At 40.6% G+C, this 12,269-nt stretch overlaps 1 protein-coding gene across 7 annotated transcripts in view; it reads left to right on the forward strand.

The window, feature by feature from the left end:
* ephb2b (eph receptor B2b) overlaps nt 1-12,269 on the forward strand; it is a 175,619-nt gene that overhangs the window by 138,064 nt on the left and 25,286 nt on the right. The window lies entirely within an intron of this gene.

A 12,269-nucleotide genomic window follows, 5' to 3' on the forward strand; every position in this document is an offset into this window, starting at 1 on the left:
TATTAGAGTTGGAATGTTAATACAGGAGTTTCTTGCCTGGGTTATATTGCTTTAGTGATTCATTATGCGGCACGGGAGCAGCCTTAACCAGGCCTTATTGAGGGAAAACACAATGTTTTATTGAAGCTCTCTGTTGTGGGTCTGGAATGACACCCCTGGGCCCTGGGAAGGCAAAGGAAACACCCACACATGAGTTGATGGAAGTGTAGGGGACAAATATCTGAAGACCACAGTAGCCGTATCATTTATTTCATAATGATTAATATGGGTTAATCAATTATTATTCGCACACAAATATACAAAAGCACACAACAGCCCATCACCAAAGCTGTCAAATGGTGACCGATAAATGCTGTGGATCTGGAAGGAACGACTATAGCACATTGTCGATCATGTACGCCGGCAAATTATTTTCTACCAACCACAAGATGTGTTTGAAGGTGACTCACAAAATAGAAGTGTAGCGTTTCATCGTATTGATTCTAGGTGTGGGGGACGTCATATTTAGCTTAGTGGAGTTTGCCCTTGTTATCAATAGTTAGTGTGTGCGGCGGCTGCAACACTATTCTCCCTTCTCCTTAATCAAAACCATTTGCATTCTTCTTGGGACTTCCATGAAGCAATGCAGTTGATGAACAAGCCCTCTATACCAATATAGGTTTCTGATGATGATATACCATGTGTGGCTGCATTACATTGTAAAGGACATTTTTGTTTTGTTAGCCCAAGGTGAGCCAGGGGAGCTGCTGCTTGGGTTAGGAAGGAGGATGAATTGGTTTCTTATCAGGTGAATTGTTGAACGGAATCCCATTCCTCAGCTTAGGGGTGGCTTCTGTAATCTGGTACACCACTATCATGTAGGTGTGGAAGATTTACGACTTAATTATCCCTAAATTGCAGGGCAAACTGAAACCAGGCCACTAGTGACAGACTGTAGCCAGGCCACTTGGGAGAGCTTGGCTGCTCCAACATACCTTACAGTGGAACACTAATGTAGGGCTGTTTGACTAATGCCAGTATATTTTAAATCTCTATCCAATCTTACAATCCTGTTGAGTTGAGTCCAGTGCCACCTCTGAAAAATGAAGGTGTGGGGAAACAATGAAAACAAGGTGATATTTGATTCTCTTGATTCTACATAATATAGGTTCAGACCTCACTATTAATAATGTACTATATGCACATCTTTTATATGAATGCCTTCTACACTCCAGCTCTGAAAATGTGGTGTGTGTTCCACTCTGAGCTACAGTGCTTCTAATGCGCACATCATTCACTAGTGGGGGGAAGTGGGCTAAGAGAGGCTGCCAGGCGAGCCAGTGTAGGATGCACGGTGTGCGGAGCAGTGTGACAGTGACAGGAAGGGGACATATGGAACGTGCCATTGTGGGTCAGGCAGCCAGAGAGACAGGAGGCCTCTGTAGACACCTGGAACACAGCACAGCCCTGACAAGCTCTAATCTGGGCTCCGTCCAACACTGCTCACACCTACTGTTGTTACTTCATGGGACTAGCTAGTGGACGAACAGATAGCAGAGATGTGTGATTTTTATTTGCATATGGTGTTATGTTTGCAGACAGCATAGCTTACATACTCTAGGGTTAGAGGACTTTGTATGACCTACGAATTTAATATGCATTTAATTACTTGCTCTCCTAAGAGAATTATGGCATAAACTGGCACTTCATTAACCCCCCCACCCCCCACACACACATACACACGCACACACACATACACACATTTATGACAAAACGCTTTCAACAGAAATATTTTATTCAAACAGAATTAGAACTTACAGTACTGCACAAATATAATGTGAATGGTGTTTTGACCACATGCTACTTGGCTATGTGCTATTGGATACATCCAATAGGTCAGAGGTATTCAACTCTTACCCTATGAGGTCCAGAGCCTGCTGGTTTTCTGTTCTACCTCATCATTAATTGCACCCACCTAGTGTCCCAGGTCTATATAATTCCCTGATGAGACAGTTGCAATGAGAAAATGGAGTATAACTGGCTTCGAGGTCCAGATCTGAATATTCCTGCAGTAAGTTTAAAAAGGTTCTGCAGTTTCACCAAATAACATACATAACACTGAATGACAAACATCAAGATTTATTGGAAGATAGACACTGTGTGAGTAAACAGCTGGGTTTAAAGGTTTGGCCCTGTTGCCCAGTGGAAGGTACATTTGTTATTGTTGAAACTAATTGTTGTAGGCCATATATGCAACTCCGATTGATGTTGTAATGTATGAATATATTTAATTAAATAGCTGTTGTTATGGCCCCAGTATGTTAAAAAGCCTAGGTCATAATGTATTCAGCATATTTGTTTGAAATGTGTTTAAACGCGGCAGAATAGCCTAGTGGTTTGAGCATCTAGGTAGATTGATTCTTCAAGTCTGCAAGGTGACGAAGCAATTATTCTGGAAAGCAGTTCATGTTAATTGCTTCCAGGTTTTTGCTGTAAATATGATTGTGTTCTTACAGTTGTGCTCATAAGTTTGCATGCTCTGGCAGAAATTGTGAAATTTTTGCATTGATTTTTAAAATATGATTGATCATGCAAAACATTTTTTATTGAAGGATAGTGATCATATGAAGCCATTTATCATCACATAGTTCTTTGGCTCCTTTTTAAATCATAATGATAACAGAAATCACCTTGAATGTTTGGCCTTGCCACAGACACACAAGGTGACACACACAGTTGAAAATGGCAATTAAAGGTGAATTTCCCGCACCTGTGGATTTTTTTATTGCAATTAGTGTCTGTGTATGAATAGTCAGTGAGTTTGTTAGCTCTCACGTGGATGCACTGAGCAAACTAGATACTGAGCCATGGGGAGCAGAAAAGACCTGTGAAAAGACCTGTGTAACAAGGTAATGGAACTTTATAAAGATGGAAAATGATATAAAAATATATCAAAAGCCTTGCAAATGCCAGTCAGTACTGTTCAATCACTTATTAAGAAGTGGAAAATTCAGGGGTCTCTTGATACCAAGCCAAGGTCAGGTAAACCAGGAAGGATTTCAGCTAAAACTGCCAGGTAACCTCAGGAGAAAAACAGGCTGCTCTGGAAAAAGACTGTGTGGTGGTTTCAAGGAGCACAATACAACGATACTTGAACAAATGTTGAGCTGCATGGTCGAGTTGCCAGAAAGAAGCCTTTATTGCGCCAATGCCACAAAACAGCCCGGTTAGTGGAAGAGGACATTTCAAAATTCAGAAAAACACATTTGGGAGTACATTTATATTCATGATAAGTCCAATTTATCTGAAATATAAATGTCTACAGTACTTTCTCTTTAAGAGACTGTGTGCTTTATTGTCCTTAGATTACATTTCTTGAGCCATTTAACATGAATGAGTGCATTTATGTGCCTGAACAGACAATGAATGAAGTGTCTGCTAAACTAAATTACAGTTGAGAAACAGGATATGGGTATATAGCAAACACACACATACGCGCACACCCACACACACACACACACACACACACACACACACAAAACACCCAGACACACAACTGTAAAAGACGTTATCTAATTTGTTTGGTCACTACCCAGGAAAGTGTTAAACAAAAATCCAATATTTGCCTAGCAAATTGCAGGTTGGCCCTTTCCGTTATGTATCTTGATAAGCCCTAAAGCAAAACATATATACTGTATGATTGGTTCGCTCAGTTGTTTTTACTACTCCTCCCATCCACCTAAATCCTCTCCAGGCCTTTCTATCATCTTCAACCCCTCTGCAATCCCAGGAAATTCCAACGGTTTCCTGTATGAAAAACTACAGAGCTTTTAACATGTTTTGAGGGCATAGTCCTGTCCCATTTGAAAATCATCATTGGCACCCATTTCCATTCACTGCAGGTCTGTGGATGGCTGTAGAAATATGAGCCTTTCTTGTAACCTCCAACACCTCAACAACCCAAAGAGGTTTGCAAAGATACTCTAACACCATCATCCTTGAGCTACTTCAATAAAAACGTAACCACATGAACGAGTCCAGCGTCATTAGTTAGTGGTCCACTAACATTCAAAGATGGGTAAGCGCATTTTACTGTTGCAAGGATGCGTGGTCTCACTGCTATTCTGCTCCCTTTACTCCAGTGATACTGCAATCTCCAACAAGGCATATCTCTCAAATGACCCAAGCTGGCGGATGACTCCACTTTGCAGGCCTTATCACTGATGGCGTCAGTGTCCATGTACCGTGAAGAGGTTCACCGGGCAGGTGACTGACTGTTGGCACGTGGCAGTCAATATACAATGACAAAACCAGGGAAATGGTAGTTGACTTCAGGAAACACCCCTCACCTCCCTCCCCCAGATTCAGGGCTCAGCTGTGAGTTTGACGGAATCATTGCTAGGGACCATCATTTCCCATAATTTCAGGTGGGAGAACAGTATTAGAGAGATCACCAAGAAGGCACACAAGGGGCAGTACCGCTGATGGCTGCTGGGAAAAGTGTTATGTGTTACATTTATATTTTATTCATTTAGAAGGCATTTACCAAGAGCAATTTACAGCAGTGGGAGCATATATCATCCAGACCTGCCGTGGAAATAATCCTGCCATTGTAAGCACCAATAACTACAAAACTGAGCTAAACTGTCCCTTAAATGAAAATAGATCAAGCATAAGGCTGTGTTCGAGGAGAGATGTTAAGAACTACAGGTGCTGGTCATAAAATTAGAATATCATTAAAAAGTTGATTTATTTCAGTAATTCCATTCAAAAACTGAAACATTTATACATTCATTCCACACAGACTGATATATTTCAAGTGTTTATTTCTTTTAATTTTGATGATTATAACTGACAACTAATGAAAACCCCAAATTCAATCTCTCAGAAAATTTGAATATTGTGAAAAGGTTCAATATTGAAGACACCTGGTGCCACACTCTAATCAGCTAATTAACCCAAAACACCTGCAAAGGCCTTTAAATGGTCTCTCAGTCTAGTTCTGTAGGCAACACAATCATGGGGAAGAAAAGACGACCATTGACACCTTGCACAAGGAGGGCAAGACACAAAAGGTCATAGCTAAATAGGCTGGCTGTTCACAGAGCTCTGTGTCCAAGCACATTAATAGAGAGGAGAAGGGAAGGAAAAGATGTGGTAGAAAAAAGTGTACAAGCAATAGGAATAACCGCACCCTGGAGAGGATTGTGAAACAAAACCCATTCAAAAATGGGGGGGAGATTCACGAAGAGTGGACTGCAGCTGGAGTCAGTGCTTCAAGAACCACCACGCACAGACGTATGCAAGACATGGGTTTCAGCTGTCGCATTCCTTGTATCAAGCCACTCTTGAACAAGACACAGCGTCAGAAGCGTCTCGCCTGGGTTAAAGACAAAAAGGACTGGACTGCTGCTGAGTTATGTTCTCTAATGAAAGTACATTTTGGATTTCCTTTGGAAATCAAGGTCCCAGAGTCTGGAAGAAGAGAGGGGAGGCACAGAATCCACGTTGCTTGAAGTCCAGTGTAAAGTTTCCACAGTCAGTGATGGTTTGGGGTGCCATGTCATCTGCTGGTGTTGGTCCACTGTGTTTTCTGAGGTTCAAGGTCAACGCAGCCATCTACCAGGAATGCAGCCGTCTACCTGCTGCTGACCAACTTTGTGGAGATGCAGATTTCCTTTTCCAACAGGACTTGGCACCTGCACACAGTGCCAAAGCTACCAGTACCTGATTTAAGGACCATAGTGTCCCTGTTCTTAATTGGCCAGCAAACTCCCCTGACCTTAACCCTATAGAAAATCTATGGGGTATTGTGAAGAGGAAGATGCGATACGCCAGACCCGACAATGCAGAAGACCTGAAGGCCACTATCAGAGCAACCTGGGCTCTCATAACACCTGAGCAGTGCCACAAACTGATCGACTCCATGCCACGCCACCTTCCTGCAGTAATTCAGACAAAAGGAGCCCCAACTAAGTATTGAGTGCTGTACATGCTCATTCTTTTCATGTTCATACTTTTCAGTTGGCCAACATTTAAAAAAATATTTTTTTTGTATTGGTCTTAAGTAATATTCACATTTTCTGAGATACTGAATTTGGGATTTTCATTAGTTGTCAGTTATAATCATCACAATTAAAATAAATAAACATTTGAAATATATCAGTCTGTGTGTAATGAATGAATATAATATACAAGTTTCCCTTTTTGAATGGAATTACTGAAATAAATCGACTTTTTGATGATATTCTAATTAATGGAGTAATTGATTACTGAATGTTATGACTGGTACTGCTTTATAGAACCAAACTCTATACATATAGTCTCTAGTCCAAAAAACATTTATACAATCAGGATTTGTTCAGTTTTATTGTTAATTTGAATGGCTGGAAGAAATCACTGTGATTGTACCAAATGACCCACATTTCACTGACTTTTCTGTTTCCTAAATAATCCTGTTCAGAAGCCAGATGCAGAAAGTCAAATTGTTGAATAATGTTAACTGTGGCTAGGCTAGAGCCTGTCATTCAAAGCACTGACGCCCATGCCTGTAGCACACTGCTAAAACTATTTGCCAGACTGAATGGCCAATCAGGGCCTAACCCAGCATAATATATTACATCTGTATTACTGCCAGTTGATGCCAAGTGACTGCAGAGAGAGTTCCCATCCTGCCAACTGTCCCCTCAGTCCACTCCTATCTTTGCTTAGGATCTTGGGTGAATAGAAGTAGTTGGTGGCATGGTGTGCTTAGATTAAACCTAACATCCCCGTAAGCGCCTGAAACTTTTTAAGCCCCTGGAGTGCCTATTTTAGAATTAGCTTATGGCGTGTTGTCGAGTGCATTACGGCTCCAATCTTATCCAGCACAGATGGTTTAAAGCTTGATGAACTGAAATTTCACTTGTGTGGCTTTACAACATAGGAAACTCTTTGGAGACGTAAAAACCCACAATCCATTGCAGATGGGAAACAGGACCAGCTGCCATTGTGCTAAAAGTACATGCAAATACAGACCTCTCCCATTAAAAATTCTCAATGCACAGCTCGTAAACGTAGAGCAGTCGGAGGGAGAGAGAGCAGGCAGCACCAACAGCCTGTTTATGGGGCTGTCTGGCTGCATGGTCAAGGAGCATCTGGCCATGCCCATGGGAAGAGACGGTGCTGTGGAGGAAACCATGTTTTAACAGTAAAAGGGGACAGGGATTTTCTGAAGTGCTGATCTGTTCTAGCTACCTTCCCTATTCTCCCCCAAATCATAGCTTTGCTCCTCGCACCAGAAACAATTCTGTCTCTCTGACAGTGTTTTTGCATGAGTCTTTTTATATTTAATTAGGTTTTGGTTTTAATAGTGCAGGGTTTTAAAGACGCAAACGGAAACAAAGTAGTGATGGAGAAATCACTGGAGGTGGCATTGTCTCTCCCAACAACAAACTGCAACTGTGATTACTATAATGACTTTGTCCCGCCAGTAGGAGCATGGCTCTGCTACTGACTCTTTATTATTTTGGTGGCTGGAGTTCCAACTGGCCCACGTGATCCTGTGCCCGGCCAGGGTGAGATGGCATGGGGGCCCTCTCCCGTTCCTCTCTCATCCTGCCTGCCTGTCAGCCATCAAAGACCAGCGTGGTTTCAGTCCACTAGCTCACTTAATGAAGATGCCCATCATGCTCAGAATGGTGCTCTGTAAGAAAACAGAATCAATAGGCTGAGCTGAAAGGAGACCAGCATTCTTGGGGGAAGACAGGGAGGATGGGAGAGAGAGAGGGAGAGAGGCACACAGGCAGGGGAGTTAGAAAGGGAGGCCACCAGAATGAGTGTAGCAGAGTAGAAGTAGAGGAGAACTGTACAATAGCAGTAGAGATATATGTGAATGGGACTGATCAGGAATCTAAGAAAATTGCTTTTCTGTGTTTGCAGGAGCATGGCCAATTAAATCTACATGGATTTGAATGAGATTTAACTCTTAGAAATCTTTCACTATTCATTTACAACTAGTTAAAGAATCAGCATCTAAAATGTATTCTCCATGTGGAAGCTAGGTGAATTGCAGCAACAATAGTTGGCATTTAAACCAACTCTCCCCAATCCAGTGAGATAAAGTAAACTGAGTGTGGAGCAGTAGTCTTTTTTTAAAATAAATGTGGGTCTAATACCTAAAAAAGGTTAAAGACCCCTTGCTTTAGAATCTGTTCAGTGTGTCGGCAGGTTTTATTAATGTGCCGGTATGTCAACAACTCTAGACCTTTTCAAGGCAAGGACCAGGAAATATTTTGAACCCATGGCTGAGGAAACCCTACTTTTAACGACATATATATTCACCCTCCACACATGTAGACCGAGCCAAGTCAAACTCAAGTAGTTAATTCCAAAATATATTAGAATAATATAGACATTGTCTAAAATTGGATGCATCCATGGTTAACCCTCCTCAACCCACCCCTATAGAGACAGCACAGTATTGATGACCCAAAATGTTTGGATGTCATTCAGAAACTCAGGGCCTGGATGTACTTCAGATAAAAGAACACAAATGTTATCTGTTTTTGGTGAGCATATTCATGCACTCACACTCCCTCAGAATCCTCCTTTGTGCTGGATGATTGTTACAATATGTTAGAGCTCAAGGTTTGCCAGGAAAAAGTTAAACACCTCAGATTTTGGATAAATAGTCCTCATCTCTGTACCATTGAAAGCACCAATTATTTAGAAAGCCAGATTTCTCCACCATGACTAGAATTGATTGGCTGGTGATTATCACCCTCTTTCCTCTGTGGCCGGGACTCTACTGGTAGCCATCACTCTGCACTGGAGTAATTACTGCAGTACAGTTGACAAGTTACACATTTTCCCCATAGTTGCAGTAAAAGTAGGGCTTCCATCCTCTTTAATCTCTATGTTCTGTTTAGTTTTTTTCCCCTCAGTGGACATTTTCGGTGAGATACAGATGTCTCATCTGTTATCCTGCAATCTAAAAGAAGTGCCTCTTTTGGTGGAAACCACAATGTTCTGCATGGACAGATTTTATGTTGGCATGGGTCCATCCTCTGTACGTGAAGACATGCAATGCTTTTGTCTGCCCTGCCTGAGAGTAGGTTACCAGAGATGGATACACCGCTTGTTTAATGGAAATGGTATGCGCAAAAAATGCTTGTGGTATGCAGTCCTGAATATACATATGTGTATCCGTAATGGGATACTAACTCATTTCCCAGTCCAGTGAGTGTATGCCTTATTAGGATGTCCTGTGACTGCAAACAAAGTGAACGGACAGCAAGATGGAAGATATCCCTGTGAGTAATCCAGTCTCCTGAACCACTCTATACAGTAACTCTGGGTCTTTGTGAAGAGGATGATGTATGTTCTTCTATTTGGGTCAGAGGGCATTACATTTTATCTGTGGTAAAGCTGACATTCAGGTGCAAATTAATAGGCAATAAAATGGCCTCTCCATTATCATGTCCTACCAGACATTGGTGTCTGAAAGCTACTATGGTCTTTATAGTACAGGTCTGAACATGCCAAACCCCATTGGAAAGGCCCAGGAAGGCTGTGGATAGCAAAAGAAATTAACAACATTGTGTGAACTACTAACAAAAGAACACTGAGATTTATATTTTAGATCTTAACCACATATACTCCTTCAGATTCCTTGATTATGGTGGATGAGGGCCAAAGGTGGGAGGCTTTTTCCAGTCTGTTCATTTTCCATGGAGAGCGTGTGCCAATAGAGTGGCCTCTGTCTTCATGGCTGAGGCTCTAGGGAGCCACTGTGCTGTTGGCTGAGGGCCGTGTGTCTGGAGTGCTAGGAACTTGGGCCCATAAATCTTGACCTCCCAGCCCAACACAGAGCTTTTATCTCCTGCTTTAGCTTCACTGTGACCCACAGCACTAATGTTAATGGATGTATGAGAGCATGTGGATAGCATGCACTCCCCTAACACTTTTGCCTTACTAAAACAGAAGTGGCAAGTTCAAGCTTTTGGTTTTGTTAGCCGTAAGGCAGCCAACATACCTGTCCACTTAACACTCCTGATGAAGGATGTGGCTTAACCCTACAAACAGGTTCGCATTTTTTTCATTAACAATGTTCCAGATGCAGATTTGCCCCCAAGGCAGAACTTTACCCCCGAGCTGAATGTAATGGCCAATGTCACTTTTTCATAGCACCACCAGTTTAGGTTTAAGGCTTGACGGTGCCTCGATCTGATGACCCAAATGCTGAAATAATATTCAGAAATGTATTTTAAATAAAACTGAAAAGTATTTTCAAATTCTAGTTTTTGTTTATAATTCATTATACATAAAAAATGTATCCATAAATACTGTGTGATATATATGCTTTGGACCATATTTTACTCTCCGAATAGTATGTGTTGTTATTCGAATAGTATTCGGTTAACCGAAATACATGTTTTTATAAACAACCAATACCACATGAGCTCATCTACATAACGCGCATAGGACAGGGTGTTGTTCTCATGTTACATTGGCTCAATGACCGTTCGTGTGAAAAAAAAGTGACTGCGTGTATGGAGGAAGCCGTGTGGTTGACATGCAAAACTACCCAACTAGAAGACAATATTAATCAACACACAACACTGATGTTATTAGATGGTAGAGTCTAGGGAAGCTAGTTAGCTAAGCTAGCCTGCTATATGCCATTTGCTTTACTCGCCGTTTTCTGCACAGCTGAACTTTATTTGTGATTAATCAGAGTCACTTTAAATGATGGCAGGTGTGTAATGACTTCTATTTAAGTTTGAAAGTGATTGGTAAATTCTGATCAGAGCCACATCCCCAGTTATAAGAGGGTGTGCATACTTATGCAACCAGGTCATTGTAAGGTTTTTATTTTTCATTTTTCCCCCTCGAAGATTTCAGTTTGTTTTTCAATTAAATTGTGCACATTATAGGTCATATTAAAAGTGGAAATCATCCTAACATTCTTTTACATCACAAAAACCTGGCATTTTAACAGGAGTGTGTAGACTTTTTATGTCCACTGTATATAGAGCTCCGGAAATAATTATGAAACCACTGCAACTTTTTCTTTCCTTTCCAAAAAAGTCGAAAAATAAGGTTTTTAGTGAGGAACAGAAGGGTTAAAATTAGGAGACCACTGCAAATTGGATGCTACTGTTCCTCTCTCAAATTTTTGGGAAAGGAAAGAAAAAGGTGCAGTTGTCTTAAAAATAATTCTGCCGCTGTATATAACTCCAGAAAAAATTAAGAGACCACTGTAAAATTATCAGTTTCTCTGGTTTTACTATTCGTAGGTATGTGTTTGTGTAAAATTAACAAATGTTTTATTCTATAAAATACTGACAACATTACTCACAAATTCCAAATAGTTCAAATAGTGTATTGCCCCCTTTAGCAGCAATGACAGCGTGCAATCTTTTGTATCGTCTTTTTCCAGAGCAGCCTGTATTTCTCCTGAGGTTTCCTGTGGGTTTTTCTTTGTATCCCGAACTATTCTTCTGGAAGTTTTGCCTGAAATCATTCTTGGTCTACCTGACTTTGGCTTGGTATCGAGAGTACCCTGAATTTTCCACTTCTTAATAAGTGATTGAACAGTACTGACTGGCATTTGCAAGGCTTTGGATATATTTTTTATTTACTTTTCCATCTTTATAAAGTTCCATTACCTTGTTACGCAGGTCTTTTGACAGTTCTTTTCTGCTCCCCATGACTCAAGGCCTGCTCAGTGCATCCACGTGAGCGCTAACAAACCCATTGACTATTTATACACAGACACATTTCTAAAATACAAAAAAACAGTTGTTTATTTTGATAGATGGTGTGGCTGCTGTATTTTGTAGTTTATTTGTTCCTTTTAAACCATCTACATCAATGTATTTTGTTGAAGAAGAAAATGTTAACATAAACTGCAATAACAATATATATATATATATATATATATATATATTGTTTTTGCAGTTTATGTTAACATGTTATATATATATATATATATATATATATATATATATATATATATATATATATATATATATATGGCTGGATGAAAGAAGAAGAACAAGATTGTCCATACTTGTGGTTCTGGTGATTTTCTCTGGTTTTATGCGCTTTACATAATTGGCTTGCTCTACAATTTGTCCTACAAGACTGCTGGCCAATTTCACAGACACACAGACAGTCAGTGATCTCACACCCTGACTGTGAGAAGCACAGATCATAGAAATAACCATCAGTGCTGGAAATTCCCCTGAAACTATTATGTATTTTAGTCAGAGTTGTGACTTGTCTACATGAAGTGCATGTCTGGG

Source organism: Esox lucius, chromosome 17, assembly GCF_011004845.1.
Source record: "Esox lucius isolate fEsoLuc1 chromosome 17, fEsoLuc1.pri, whole genome shotgun sequence".
In the NCBI taxonomy this organism is placed as follows: domain Eukaryota; kingdom Metazoa; phylum Chordata; class Actinopteri; order Esociformes; family Esocidae; genus Esox; species Esox lucius.